Source organism: Camelina sativa, chromosome 7 (assembly GCF_030686135.1).
Source record: "Camelina sativa cultivar CO46 ecotype springtype chromosome 7, ASM3068613v1".
NCBI classification, from domain to species: domain Eukaryota; kingdom Viridiplantae; phylum Streptophyta; class Magnoliopsida; order Brassicales; family Brassicaceae; genus Camelina; species Camelina sativa.
The window spans coordinates 6,781,262-6,794,799 of NC_141886.1; the positions used below are offsets into that span (position 1 = coordinate 6,781,262).

The 13,538-nt window shown below is 31.8% G+C and overlaps 2 long non-coding RNA genes and 1 pseudogene across 5 annotated transcripts; 1 reads left to right on the forward strand and 2 right to left on the reverse strand.

Moving 5' to 3' along the window:
• Positions 1-298: 298 nt before the first annotated feature.
• Positions 299-1,386, reverse strand: LOC104700548 (uncharacterized). 2 transcript variants are annotated; one of them, XR_015561665.1, is made up of 5 exons: positions 1,367-1,386; positions 1,134-1,258; positions 984-1,033; positions 800-884; positions 299-698 (listed from the first exon to the last, which is right to left on the reverse strand). It is a non-coding gene; the product is annotated as an uncharacterized LOC104700548 (long non-coding RNA). The 2 variants fall into 2 exon arrangements; XR_015561666.1 differs by lacking the exon at positions 1,367-1,386 and adding an exon at positions 1,349-1,361.
• Positions 1,387-6,847: 5,461 nt separating this feature from the next.
• Positions 6,848-9,716, forward strand: LOC104700550 (uncharacterized). 2 transcript variants are annotated; one of them, XR_753607.2, is made up of 3 exons: positions 6,851-7,103; positions 7,461-9,285; positions 9,452-9,716. It is a non-coding gene; the product is annotated as an uncharacterized LOC104700550 (long non-coding RNA). The 2 variants fall into 2 exon arrangements; XR_753606.2 differs by having other exon boundaries at positions 6,848-7,103; positions 7,461-9,716.
• A 2,527-nt stretch (positions 9,717-12,243) lies between these two features.
• LOC104704391 (triose phosphate/phosphate translocator TPT, chloroplastic-like) lies at positions 12,244-13,538 on the reverse strand (annotated as a pseudogene). The gene is made up of 7 exons (XR_015561969.1): positions 13,412-13,538; positions 13,215-13,310; positions 13,016-13,128; positions 12,853-12,930; positions 12,637-12,753; positions 12,449-12,549; positions 12,244-12,344 (listed from the first exon to the last, which is right to left on the reverse strand). The product of XR_015561969.1 is annotated as a triose phosphate/phosphate translocator TPT, chloroplastic-like (transcript).

A 13,538-nucleotide genomic window follows, 5' to 3' on the forward strand; every position in this document is an offset into this window, starting at 1 on the left:
CTCTTAACAGAATAGGCCTTGTTTAGAGTTGGCCACTCTTTCTCTTTCTACTGATTCTTACGAGACTTGTTGGAATGCAACTTTGGTTTAACTAGTTTCTGCTTTTTTTCTGTTTTGTGACATATATCATTCTTCAGTTATAAATAATCACAATCAGATTTAACGAAACCTAATCTGCTATCATATATATGACTATATGAGCAAATATGAATTTATGGTTTAGAGATGAAGCAAAACAAAGTGATTTAGTCGACACTTTTGTCTTTATGGGTAAACTGGTGATGAAGCAATATCCAGGTGACAAAATATAAAGTCTCTAGCTTAGAAGAGATTTTTTATCCTCTTTATTTTTACTTTTATAGTAAACAGAAAATCACCTTTTATATATACAAGGCACATGAAGATATATAGCCGAAGAAAACAGAAATGTTCAAGAGGATCTCCTCAGTTGCCGTGGGCTCTAAGGAAGCAAATCACACACAAGAAACCAATATATTCTCTCGCTATATTTTTGTATGAAACATACATTTCATGACACAACACAAACATAAAGTTCCTATCATTTTATCATTCATTCATTTCGCTGCTTTTTTGTACGGATATTAACACTGTAAGATTGGTCCCTGCAGCTATATTTGGTGTTTGATTATTAACCAATGTGACTTGGAGAACAAAGGAAAGAGAATTAGATAGTGTTCCTGGTAAAAGTTAAAACCAAAAGCTTGTAAGAGTCTCACTTGAATATCAAACTCAAAAGAACACAATTTGATTACATCCAAGGCAATTATCTCAAGCTTACCATTTCATCAATTGATTCCACCGGTTAGATTGTTTTTAAGTTTTACAGCCAATGGATTAATGGACGCTCTGAGGTAATCAGATCCCTGATAGTTTCATGTTCAATGTTAAGCACAAGATACACTCTCTGTTAAGTGTATACAGAGAGTATTATATTGTAACTTTGGAAAAGGATAATGGCTCACCTCTTGCTTATCTTGAATTGTTCCCTTGGCATCCGAACAAACGGTGTCTACTGTATTTTCATCAGTTGGTTCAGAATATCCAAGCGTCAAACAACGTACATGTAGTGTTTTACAGAAATTGTATTTTGCTTTACGAATTGTAGGACTTACATCAAACTGATTATGAGATGATTCAGCAGGTGGATCCTCAGAATGATTCTTCAAAGATAAAAGTTGACGTTGAATCCAAGCTTAAACCATAGATAACGGTTTCTCTTGGACCTTCTCCCAATTTCCTACATAAAACACAGCTTTCGATTATGGATTGATGATGAGACAGTATTATATTTGTAAATTATCTCTACAAAGGGTTAAGTTTACTCAACAAGAAAGAAGAAAACGACCTAACAGATCCCAAACCAAATAGGTATGTTCTTTTTCTTCGTCATCATTGATCTGCACTACCTGTGACATCTCAGGTTCGTAACTATTCGATTTCAATCTCTCTGTAATCGCATAAGGTAAAACAGAGACAAACATTGAGATTACCTGAATATGCGAACCTTAGAAACGAAAATGTAGTCAGTATCCCAGTCAAGACGACGAACAAAAGCTCTTGAAATCAACATTCGAAAGATAAATTAGGGTTTTTAAATAGAGAGAACAAAGAGACTTGTGAGTCAAGTAACCTCGTTCAGAGACATTTGACTCGATTTGTAAAGATTACCTGAATATGTGACTCTTATGACGACCATAGAGACCATAACCATGTCCTGTCTCTCGGACAAAGGCTGGCTCTAGCTCGTCTTCCTCATCTATCATGATTTGGTGATTCTTGGACAGCGGTAAACTATGGTTTTGATCAGTTAGTACAGTTAAGGTTTGGAGCTTTCTTGCTTGTGTTTGCATAAGAAAGAGAGATAATGTGAAGAAGGTGAAACACAAAAGAGACGTGAGGTTGAGTAATTGAGCCATTTTTTGTATGGTTTATGTTAGTCGATTAGAGATTTTTTATATGGTTTTTGCCATTTTTATATGGTTTTTGCCATTTCTTTGTTGGAAGTTACCAAACATTATCTATTCGGTCGAGTTAATTGGTCAAAATAATTAGACATACCAAACGTTTGGTAAAATAAAAAGAAATTAGGTATCAGCTCGCACTATGTGCGGAATAAATATATACATATAAAATTAAAGTTATGTGTAAATTTATTTTTTAGGATTTAAAATTTGTTTTAAAATATATATTTATATATATATAAACCGTGAAAATATTTTTAGATTAAACTATTATGTATCAACTAAATATATCTATAACCGGCTCTTTTGTTAATCTATGCAAGATTATTTATTTATTAAAAAATTTTATTCATACTAGCGTGAGTTTATTTGATATATTTTGATAAAAATTATATATGAATGATGACGGTAATGAAATACTATCTTATAGAAAACTTTAAATTATTATTAAGAAAAAAATTAAATTTCAGATACACAATTTTTAAAAATATAAAAATCAGTTGTGTTTTAAAATCATGAATTTAACTCGACGTCCAGGCGAAACAGATCAAACTGGTGACCTCACATATCCTGAACTATTTCTTTGACCACCAGAAAACGGAACAATTTTATAATCACGAATTTATCTCGTTTTTCATATTTAATTGATCGCTATCACCTATGTTTTCGTGTTTTTTTATTCAATGTTTTCTTATTCTTCATATTCTTTCTTGTCATTTTCACTGTCAAATTTTATGGTAATTGTCATCATTACTTTTACCGTCCGGTTCTTTGTTATACTCTTCTTCTTGTTCTTCCTTGTCAACTTCTTCACATTCTTCCACTGAAAAACCTTTTTTTTAGACTACCACACAACTTATTAACCCATCAAACTCCAAGACCAAAATCATATATTTTCTCATAAAAATTGTGCAATTCATGAAAACCAGCATAGTCAACACATGCACCCAATTATTGATAATTTCATCCATATTATTCGATTTTAGATCCACACGGTTTGAAACTTCTCAAACCAAATCCTTACTTGCAGAGAAAGTAATATAAACACATATATAGTTAAAACAATATTTATGCTTGTCGTCAATCCTTCTTCTTTAAATTCAAATAACATCAAACCAAGGTCTTGCGACGTCAATCCTTATTTTTTAGACTTGAAAATAAAAATTTACTGCGAAAGTATCAAATCATCTGTAAAGTCATACACAAAAACATGTTTTACAGTTCATAAAATATATAAAACACAAACGGAGATAAGTAAGATATTTTCAAGGTATTAAAAATTTGATATATAATATTTTGTAATTCTTAAACTTTTAAATTTTTAATAGAGATTAAATTTTTAAAATATTTCAAATTTTAGATGTAGTTTAAATATTTGTAACATTTTTTTTTGAGTTAAATATTAATGACACTTTAACTTTTTATAGAGTTTAAATAGTTATATTTTTTTAACATTTTTATGGAGGTATTTATAATATTTCTAAATATTCTATATTAAATATTTAAACCTTTATATATTTTAATTTGCTAAAATAAATCAAATAAAACTTCTAAATTTGGAAGCCTGATAAATAAGCATAAATCAAGCAAACCATATAAATTTATAATTAAAAACATATTAGTTTTATTTATAATGGTTCTCAGCCATTGTCTAAAATTTTCTAGCCGATCTGGGATGTTGTAAATATTTCTTTTATTTCTGTAAATTATATTTTTGTCTAAAAAAATCTTAATATATAGATTACTACTATATTTCTAAAAATGCTATTAGTGAAATATCTATTTCTTCTTGATTTTTTTTTAAATTATATATGGACACCTTTAGGAGTTTATAGCTTCAACTTTTTATTAGTATAGATATAATGTCTTAAAATTTCTATGGAGGTTAAGTAATTGTAATGTTTAAAAACATTCTATGAAGTTTCAATATTTTTAATATTTGAACCTTTTAAAATTTTTAAGTTTCAATATTTATAATATTTTAAACTTTTGAAATTTATAAATTATAATTTTTAAAAAATCTTTAAATGTTAAGAAATTTTTAAAATTTAAAAATTATAATATTTTGAAACCTTTAAAAGCTAAGACTTTTAGAAGTTTCAATATTTATAATATCTTAAACTTTTAAAAAGTTCAAAATATAATATTTGAACCTTTTAAAAAGTTTCAATATTTATAATATTTCAAACTATTAAAATTTTAAAAATATAATATTTAAAAACTTATAAAAAGCTAAGAACTTTTAAAAGTTTCAATATTTATAATATTTTAACTTTTAAATTTTTTAAATATTATAATATTTTTTGAAACTTTTTTAAGTTTTAATTAGATCAGATAAAAAACCGGATTAAACCGAATAAAACTTTTAAACTTGGACGCCTCATAAATCAAGCTTTCCTGCTCATTCGTTGTTGGAAGCATATTAATCTTATTAATGATGGTTCTGAACCATTGTCTAAAAAATTTCTAGCTGATGTTGGATATTGTACATAGTTCTTTTATTTACGTAAATTTCAAATTTTTCTTTTTCTAAAAAATTCTGGAAATTTTCAAAATGTTAATGAATGGCATGTCAATTCCTAATTGGTCGTTTAAAAAATATTTTAATATAGAAAATTCTGGAAATCTTAAAAATGTTAATTAGTGACATGTCGAATTCCGATTGGATGTTTAAAATCTTATGTGGACAGCCTTAGGAGCTTATAACTTCTACTTTTTATTAGTATAGATTATGTAAGAATATGTTTCACACGTGAAATAAGAGTTAGCCACTAAGAAGTGGTGGTCGGGACGTTACAATAATCAAATAAAAGCTTAAGTATTTAGATATATTCATACTTAAGTATTTAGATCTAAAGATGCATATTTTGTAACAAAGAGTTTTTTGGTTGAATAAATTTTACATTCATTCAAAAAAAAAAGCTTAAGTATTTAGATATATTCATACTTAAGCTTCTCAATTAAATACTATGAAACACTAACATTTTCTTTTATCAAGAATTATAGTTTGACTAACTCTTTAATATATATAATTAAGATAGACATTTTCTTTCATCTTAGCTCTTCAATTTCTTGAATATAGCTCTAGATTTTTTTTTAATAAGAAGTTCATTTAATTTTATTTTTGACAACTTCTAAATATTAGAATATGAATACTCACATTCATGAATTAATTCAACTATCTTCCTCTTTGTCTCTGGATTTTTCTAAACCAACGTTCTTTCGTTTTATTCAATTATCTTCCATTTGATATTGAAAAAACCCTAATCTTTTTCATATATATAAAAATTTAATTCTTTAGGGACAAAGTTGCAATTCTTCTACAATATTAACCAATATCTCGATCATTGCTACAACACTTCAAACTATTGACAAAATTGTAACGCGTAAACCATATGTCTATACATTCATGATTTACGCCAAGAGGAAGAAGTGACTCTTTGATTGACTCCTGATGTCCTTTTGTCTTTTGGTGATGCATCTATTTTATTGGGACATGTTCTAAACCTCTCTAAATTTTTTCGGTAAATATTGAAACTGTTTATGATATAAAAAATAAAGAATAGAAGACATGGAAGATGTTTCATATTACTTTTAATTTAGTTTTGTAATTTGCTTTAATGAGAACAAACATGTGGCACTCTCTCCACTACTAACTTGTCACTCAGATGGAGAGAGTTGGCCATCTTTAATAGTATAGATTTCTTTCAAATGCTTTCAAAAAATCATTGTTTTAGGTAGGGGTGGGCGTTCGGTTTTTCGGTTTGGTTTCGGTTCAGTTTTTTCGGTTTACGGTTTTTCTAGTTTTATAAAAATGGAACCATAAAGAAACCATATGTAATTCGGTTTGGTTACTGTTCGGTTTTTTCGGTTTATGGTTTTTTTGGTTTCATCAGAAATGAAACCATATAAAAACCATATGTATCACAGTTTGGTTCGGTTTCGGTTTGGTTCCGGTTTTTAACGGTTATTTCATGCATTTAAAAAATAAATAGTTGATACATAACTAAAAATAAGCATAAAAGTAAGAATATATATAGGTTAGGGAATAGAGACTTAGGTTAAGGTTTTGTAATTCGATAGATTAATTGAAGATCAATAATTAAAGCCCAATAAAGAAAAAAATTATTGATATTGTTATACAATATAAATTTATAAGCTTGGAAAACTAATTAGTAATTATATCTAATTATCCTAAATTTTTATAAAAAACCAAAAAACCATTCGGTTTTACGGTTTTTAACCAAACTAAACCTAAACCAAATGGTTAATTAAAATAAAAACCAAACGGATTTTTAGATTTAACCATAACCAAACCAAATCATTAAATTCGGTTTGGTTTGGTTCGGTTTTTCGGATTTCGATTTTTTCGCCCACCCCTAGTTTTACGTTATTTGTGTTGACTTTTCGCGTTTCATTTGCTCGTTTGTTGTATTTCAATTTAGTTTCTATACTTAACACTTTCTAAAACAATCATAGTTTTTTTGATTAGTTATATTTATAGTTTCTCATTTAGTTTTTTTTTTTTTTTTGCCTTTTTGCTTTTGATTGAATCATTTCAAATTTCTTTGAATTTCAATATAGTTTATATGGTTTTCAATTTTGCTTATTTTTTTAAAATCAAATAATTTTGTCGTTGATTCTCCTTTTGTGTGTGTATTTAGGTATCTAGTATTCACACCCACCAACGTTAATTATAATTCAAAAAAAAAAATTGGGTGTTAAAATAACAAATTAAAAAAGGTCGAAGTATCAAATATTGACACCTACCAACGATGTCCATACAGCTGTCCTTTACACGCTTACGTATTCAAATTTTTTTTTATAGCCGTTAGTGATATTGTTTCTTCTTCTTCTTCTCTTTCATTCTGAATATATAATAAATAACTGACCATTAAAAAAAAAATTGAGAAGGAGCCGAGAAAACTAAAACCCTAGTTCCATCTTTTCGTCGCTCCTTCTTTCTCTCTCTCTCTCACGCTCTCTCCTAGTTCCGTGGCATGATTCGGGGCTATGTTTAAGTATGGAAGCAACAACAACAGAGGAATCAACCGTTACTACGGGAGAGGAGAGACGGAAGACGAGGCTCGCCGAGCCAAGCCAAGCCAAGCCAAGCCCAGCGTAAGTTCTTTTCTCCATCTTTGGTGTTTGAATTTTTAGATTCTATGAATTGATTTCGATTTCGTTGATTTCTTAACATCAACAGTTTGATTAGGGTTTCAGTTTCGTTGATTTTGATTTTCTAATCTGATAATCCAAAATTAGGTTTTGATTTTAATTTTGTTGATTTCATAACAGGTACGGTTTCAATTTCGTTGATTTTGATTCTCTAATCTTAGAATCCGAATTAGTGTTTGATTTTAAAAATCTTAGGGTATCGAAACGAATTGGGTTTTTTTTTCTTCATATCTCTGCTCTAGATTTGCGGTTCCTAAAATCTTATATATGACGTTCAAGTTCTCTTTTTCTTTGATGCAGATTCGGTTCCTTAAAATCAAAGCAAGTTAGAAGATATCTGCTGAATCGGTGAAGGGGGTATAACCGAAGTAACGAATGGCGCAAAAGGGGGTTTTCTTTGAGACTAAGTACACCATCGTCCATCAAGTTATGCATAGGTCAACTCAAGGAACTGTTGTGAGGCAGTTAAATTTTGCTACAGTGTCTTGGTGGAGCTGAACACAAATGCCTCTTCTCAGTCGAGGTAATCAAAATTACCTCTCTGAAATGTCCCATCTTAAAGTCCCTGTCCCTGTCCATGATGGTAGAATAATAACAAATGCCTCGGGTTGGTTGAGAGGTAATCAAACTGAATGTCCCTGTCCCTAATAAAAAACGAGATTGTCCCATGTTCTATAATTTCTCGGGTTCCTAGTCACCGAGCTGAAACAAATGCCTCGTACTGCTAAGGTAATTTAAATTACCTCTCTTAAGGTCCATGTCCCTATCCCTGATGGTAGAATGATAACAAATGCCTCTCTGAATGTCCCATCTTAAAGTCCCTGTCCCAGGCCATGATGGTAGAATGATAACAAAATGCCTCGGGTTGCTCGAGGTAATCAAAATTACCTCTCTGAATGTCCCTGTCCCTGTCCATGTCCCTGATGGTAGTATGAAAACAAATGCCTCGTGTTGATTGAGGTAATCAAAATTACCTCTTTGAATGTCCCTGTCCCTGATGGTAGAATGAAAACAAATGCCTCGTGTTGGTCCCTGTCTCTAATGAAAACGACTGTCCCAGTTCTGTGTAGATTCTCGGGTTCCTAGTAACCGAGCTGAAACAAATGCCTCGTGTTGGTTGAGGTAATTTTAATTACCTCTTTGAATGTCCCTGTCCCTGTCCCTGTCTCTGATGGTAGAATGAAAACAAATGCCTCGTGTTGGTTGAGGTAATTTTAATTACCTCTTTGAATGTCCCTGTCCCTGTCCCTGTCTCTGATGGTAGAATGAAAACAAATGCCTCGTGTTGGTCCCTGTCCCTGTCCCTGTCCCTAATGAAAACGACTGTCCCAGTTCTGTGTAGATTCTCGGGCTCCTAGTAACCGAGCTGAAACAAATGCCTCGTGTTGGTTGAGGTAATTTAAATTACCTCTTTGAATGTCCCTGATGGTAGGCTCTGCAGTCCCAGCTTCTTAATTACTCGGGTTCCTAGTCACCCAATGTAAAAACAAATGCCTGGCCTATGAAATAGCTTGAGATCCTAGTCACTCAAGCCAAAAGAAATGTCCCTATGGTAAAACGCAAGCGAGGGTTCCTAGTCACCAGAGCGAAAAGAACAAATGCCTCGACTCGGTATGAGATCCTAGTTGCTCATGCAACTGGGATTTCCATTAGTGTGGGGGTTTAGTCGTCTAACCCAAAAACAAATGCCTCGACGCGGTATGATATTGAGGGTTCCTAGTCACCTGAGTGAAAAGAACAAATGCCTCGACTCGGTATGAGATCCTTGTTGCTCATGCAACTGGGATTTCCATTAGTGTGGGGGTTTAGTCATCTAACCCAAAAACAAATGCCTCGGCGCGGTATGAGATTGAGGGTTCCTAGTCACCTGAGTGAAAAGAACAAATGCCTCGACTCGGTATGAGATCCTTGTTGCTCATGCAATTGGGATTTCCATTAGTTTGGGGGTTTAGTCATCTAACCCAAAAACAAATGCCTCCACTCGGTATGAGAATGAGATATCTCGTTAGAAGTACTTATGCCGAAAGTGAACTCCTAAATGACGCAAATCAGGTAGTTCCTTACCCTTACCTCTTGACTTGCTTAAAACAGCTCTGCAAAATCAATATACAGTATGTGAATTCAGGTATGTAAATTTCTGTTTCTTCTATATCTGATGTCTTATTATATTCAGTTTCGTTATAATATTGTTTCTAAACTGAATCCTCTTCTTTTTTTTTTGGCGTCTAAAACATTCATGGTTTTGCAGACACTTACATAGATCTTCTAACATCACATATTTTTTTGCGCAGGCTGTTGTTCCTCGGTTTCCAAAGATCATCATCAGGTTATTTTCAGGGTAGACTCTTCGGTTTATATTCTTCCTCATATTCCCCATTTTAAGAATTGGAATCAGTCTGTTAAAATTATGCATATTGCCTTTGCTTAAGTTTGTCTCAAGTTCAAAAAGAAAGTAGATTTTCTTAAGTTTGTCTCAAGTTCAAAAAGAAAGTAGATCATTCTATAAGTTGTTACTGTTACTGGAAAAAGATAGTAAATCACTTGATAATTTTATTACTCCGTTTCTAATTGTAGAGCAGATTGCATAATTATTAACACTTTTTTAACTTGCTAACTGATAGTTTTGTTTGTCAAAATTCCATCAAGAATTGAGTTTGTTGAGTGTCTTTAGGTGACTAGAGCTAATTAAAATGGTTCAACTCATGTTTACACATGTGATTCTCTGTTGAAATTGTATTCCTGTAAATTGTCAATTTTAATATATTCTATGATCTTGATATCTTTATACAAATTAGAAAGCTGCATTTTTTTCTATTATTTGTGACATTCAAGTTCGTCTAGAAAACCATTCAATTACTTGTAGTATGAGTGATACAATGTTTTCCTGTGCTTTCATTTAAGTGTAGCCGTGTAGATAAATATGTGACAGCTGAATGTTGTTCTGGAAGATCCTATAGTTGTGTCTGCTTACTATATCTTATGTTATCTGGTGTTCACAATATTGATTGAGCAGTATCTTCTCTGACTTGTATAGAATGATTGATACAATTGAGTATTTTCTGTGATGGTTCATATTTGATTCTTAGAGAACCTCATGTCTGAGATCTGTCGGGTTTGTCGTAATGCAACCCATTTGCATTATGAAAACAGAGGAAGTTTTGTGTAGCAATAGAATTTTATGGATATTTTGTTAGGTGCATTGTTTCTCATTTGTGATTTCTTATTCCAGTTACGCATTCGGCTTACCCTTTGTATCATCTTGTTGTTAGTTACTTACTCATTTGGTCATTCGGCTTATTCCTTGTTTGTTGAGATTTCTCAGTAATGACATGTTTTAGTATAATTGGCTATCTTGTTTCCTATGATTGGTAATGAATATTAGTGATCTATAAAATTGACCACTTCTTACTGTTGAAGCTGAATAGCATAGCAGTTCTTTTAGCTTTGTAAATATTTCGGCATCTGATTTTGAGTATGTTTCATGTTGCTATTATAGTTTTATTCATTCTTGTTGCTATTTTTGTTATGGTCTGATCTGACCTTGGTTATTTTGGATTCAGCTATCGTTGGATGAAACCTAAGATGTTGTTATCATGTAAAGTTTGCCTTAATTTCTTTTTCAGGAATGACTCTGTTTCTAATGTTTGTGCTCATATGATTTAGAGCAGATACTAATAGTTTTGGGTTTCCTTTTGTTTGTCAATGTTCTATGGATGACTGAGTTGGTGAGAGTAAAAGTATCGTTCAGTGTCTTTAAGGTCACTAGAGTTAAAATGGTGTAACTCATATTTACACATATAATTTTTCAATGTTAAATATTCTGTAGGATTTTACTTCCTTTATACAAAGATAAAAAGCTGTATTTGTTTTTATTTTGTGTTAACATCCAAGTTTAAGTAGAAACCACTCACTTACATGTAGTGTGAGTGGTATAATAATGTTTGTGTTTCGTTTAAGTGCAGCCGTGTAGCTAAATATTTAGTGTTTTGTTCTGGGAGATGGTATAATAGTTGTGTATGCTTACCATATCTAGTGTTCATCACATTATTGATTGAGCAAACTATATCTTGTCTGACTTGAGCAGGATGACTGATTCAATGAGTTCATATCTTTTATGTGTTAGTTCGTTCATATCTGATTCTTAGGGAACCTCGTGTGATTCAGATCTGTCGTGTTGCAATCCATTTGCCTTATGAATATTACTACATGGATTTAGAGTGCATTTTTTTTACTTGATTCCTTTTTACATTTTGTCTAGCTGTTAGTAGTTCGATACCGTCCTAAATGGTTGTACTTGTGTCTCCTCTGTTACTTTGCCCGTCGTAGCTTTCTCTTCATCCCAGAGTTTACTCTCTCTGGTACTCACTCGGCCACCTTAATTGGTGGTTGCTTCCTTGAGGTACTTTTAAATTACCTCTTCGTTCTAAATTACTGTTTTTTTTAATTCTTTTCCTGTTTAAGGTGTTGTGATTTCGCAATTTAATATGGACGGTTCTTTTTTATATTTCATATAACAACCCATATAATATTTACAAGAACCATATATAACCAATTTACAAGAACAACATATAACCAATTTAAATTATTTAATAGAAATTATCAGTTAAAAAAAACAAAATATAATACCAAGGAAAAAAAAATTAAAAGAACCAACAAAATTTTAGTTCTATGATGATGGCTATATAGTATATGCTCAAAAGAAACAGCAAATAAATACATTACTATGCATTTTATCCGTCAAGATAATTGCATATTCTGAAGAAATGGAAATGTTCTCCATTAAAAACCGAAGAAGCAGAATCGAAAAAATATATATAAACTTTTCAGAAAGCAAAAATAAACAAAAGATAGGAAGAAAAAACTCGAAAACAATGGTTGATGGTACCATACAACATACTATATTGCATTTTGGTTATTTATTATATATAAACATATCCATCGGAGGACTTTGTTCAACTGTCTTCCGCCGTCTTCCGCCTCTTTCTAAGCTTTCTTTCCTTGCTGAAGCATAAAATAAATAAATAAAACACACAAAAATCTCATTAATTAATCATCATTTTCTCAAGCTCCAAAACATGTATTATTAATTATAAGAAAATATCATAAGCTTTGTTGTGAAAAAATAGTGAACTCCAGCAATTGCTATTCCTGTTCCAATACCTATCTGTGTCGAGATCTGGTTTCCTGCAAATATTAATTAAGTGAAATACATTAGTTTGTTACATTTGTGATTGTCTAAATAAGTAAAAAGGGTATATGAATGGAAGAGAGTTTGAGTATTCTTTTACCGAAGATAACGATGGAGAAACCGATCACGAACACACGTTTCAGAACGTTTTTCAACAGCGTGTGTCAGTGGTGCGACCCTCTCCAAGGTATTGGTAGCCAGCTGCAACCGCGGTTTTTAAAAAAAATTTTGCTCTATTAAAACACAGGAGGTTAAGGTTAAACAAAAGAAACTTGAATTGTGTATTACCTGGTTGTAGAGATGGTAAAACATTCCAACCCAGAAGAGATCAGTAACGACTTTTGTCATTCCCACTTTAGCAATCGCATCGGCGAAACCGTGGTTCAGCAGTTTAGGACCTTCCACCTAATAACAAATTTTAACCAATAACCCTAGTTAATAACCAAATATAAACATATTACTTCTTCCATACGTAACTAGTGAGAGATTATAAAAGTGACTTACGATGATGGCAGGAGGAATGCAGATGAAGAGAGCAATGATGGAGATGTAAGCATAGACATTTGTACTGTCCATATCAGTCTGAAAATAAAACACAATCCGGTTTCAAAAATCAAAACTTGACGTGAATTCGTAACATAGGGAAGAAGAGAAAAGAATCAAGAACCATGACTTTCTTGGAGAAGATGCTTCGGTAAGTGAAAGAAATGTTTGAGATCATCGCACTGATGAAGCCGAGCCAGTTGAATGATAGCTCGGTTAGTGAAGCCATTGCAACACCTACAAAAGTTTAAAAATTAATCCAAGATACTTTTAACAAAAACAAAAAACAAGAAATACGGAAAATAGTATAATTGAGTGTTTACCAAGAACAACAGGAGCTAGAGACAACCATAGTGTTATGGGGATGGATTGTCCCATAATGAATTGAGAAGCTGCCGCATTGAAGAATGGCTGAAGCGCTGCGTTTTGACAAAAAAACGATAGAAATGTTAGATTTTGATTAAATGAAATGTTTCTACATGATTTTTGAAAGAAAGAAACAAAAAAAAAAAAAGAGTACCTTTGATGGTGTGAGTGAAGAAGACAGCAACTGCGGCACAGGAAACGTTGCTATTGACATGGCCTAAGGCGTGACAGACTGCAACTTGTATCAGTACCTTGAGGAGGTTCGCGTCAATTAGCTGCAG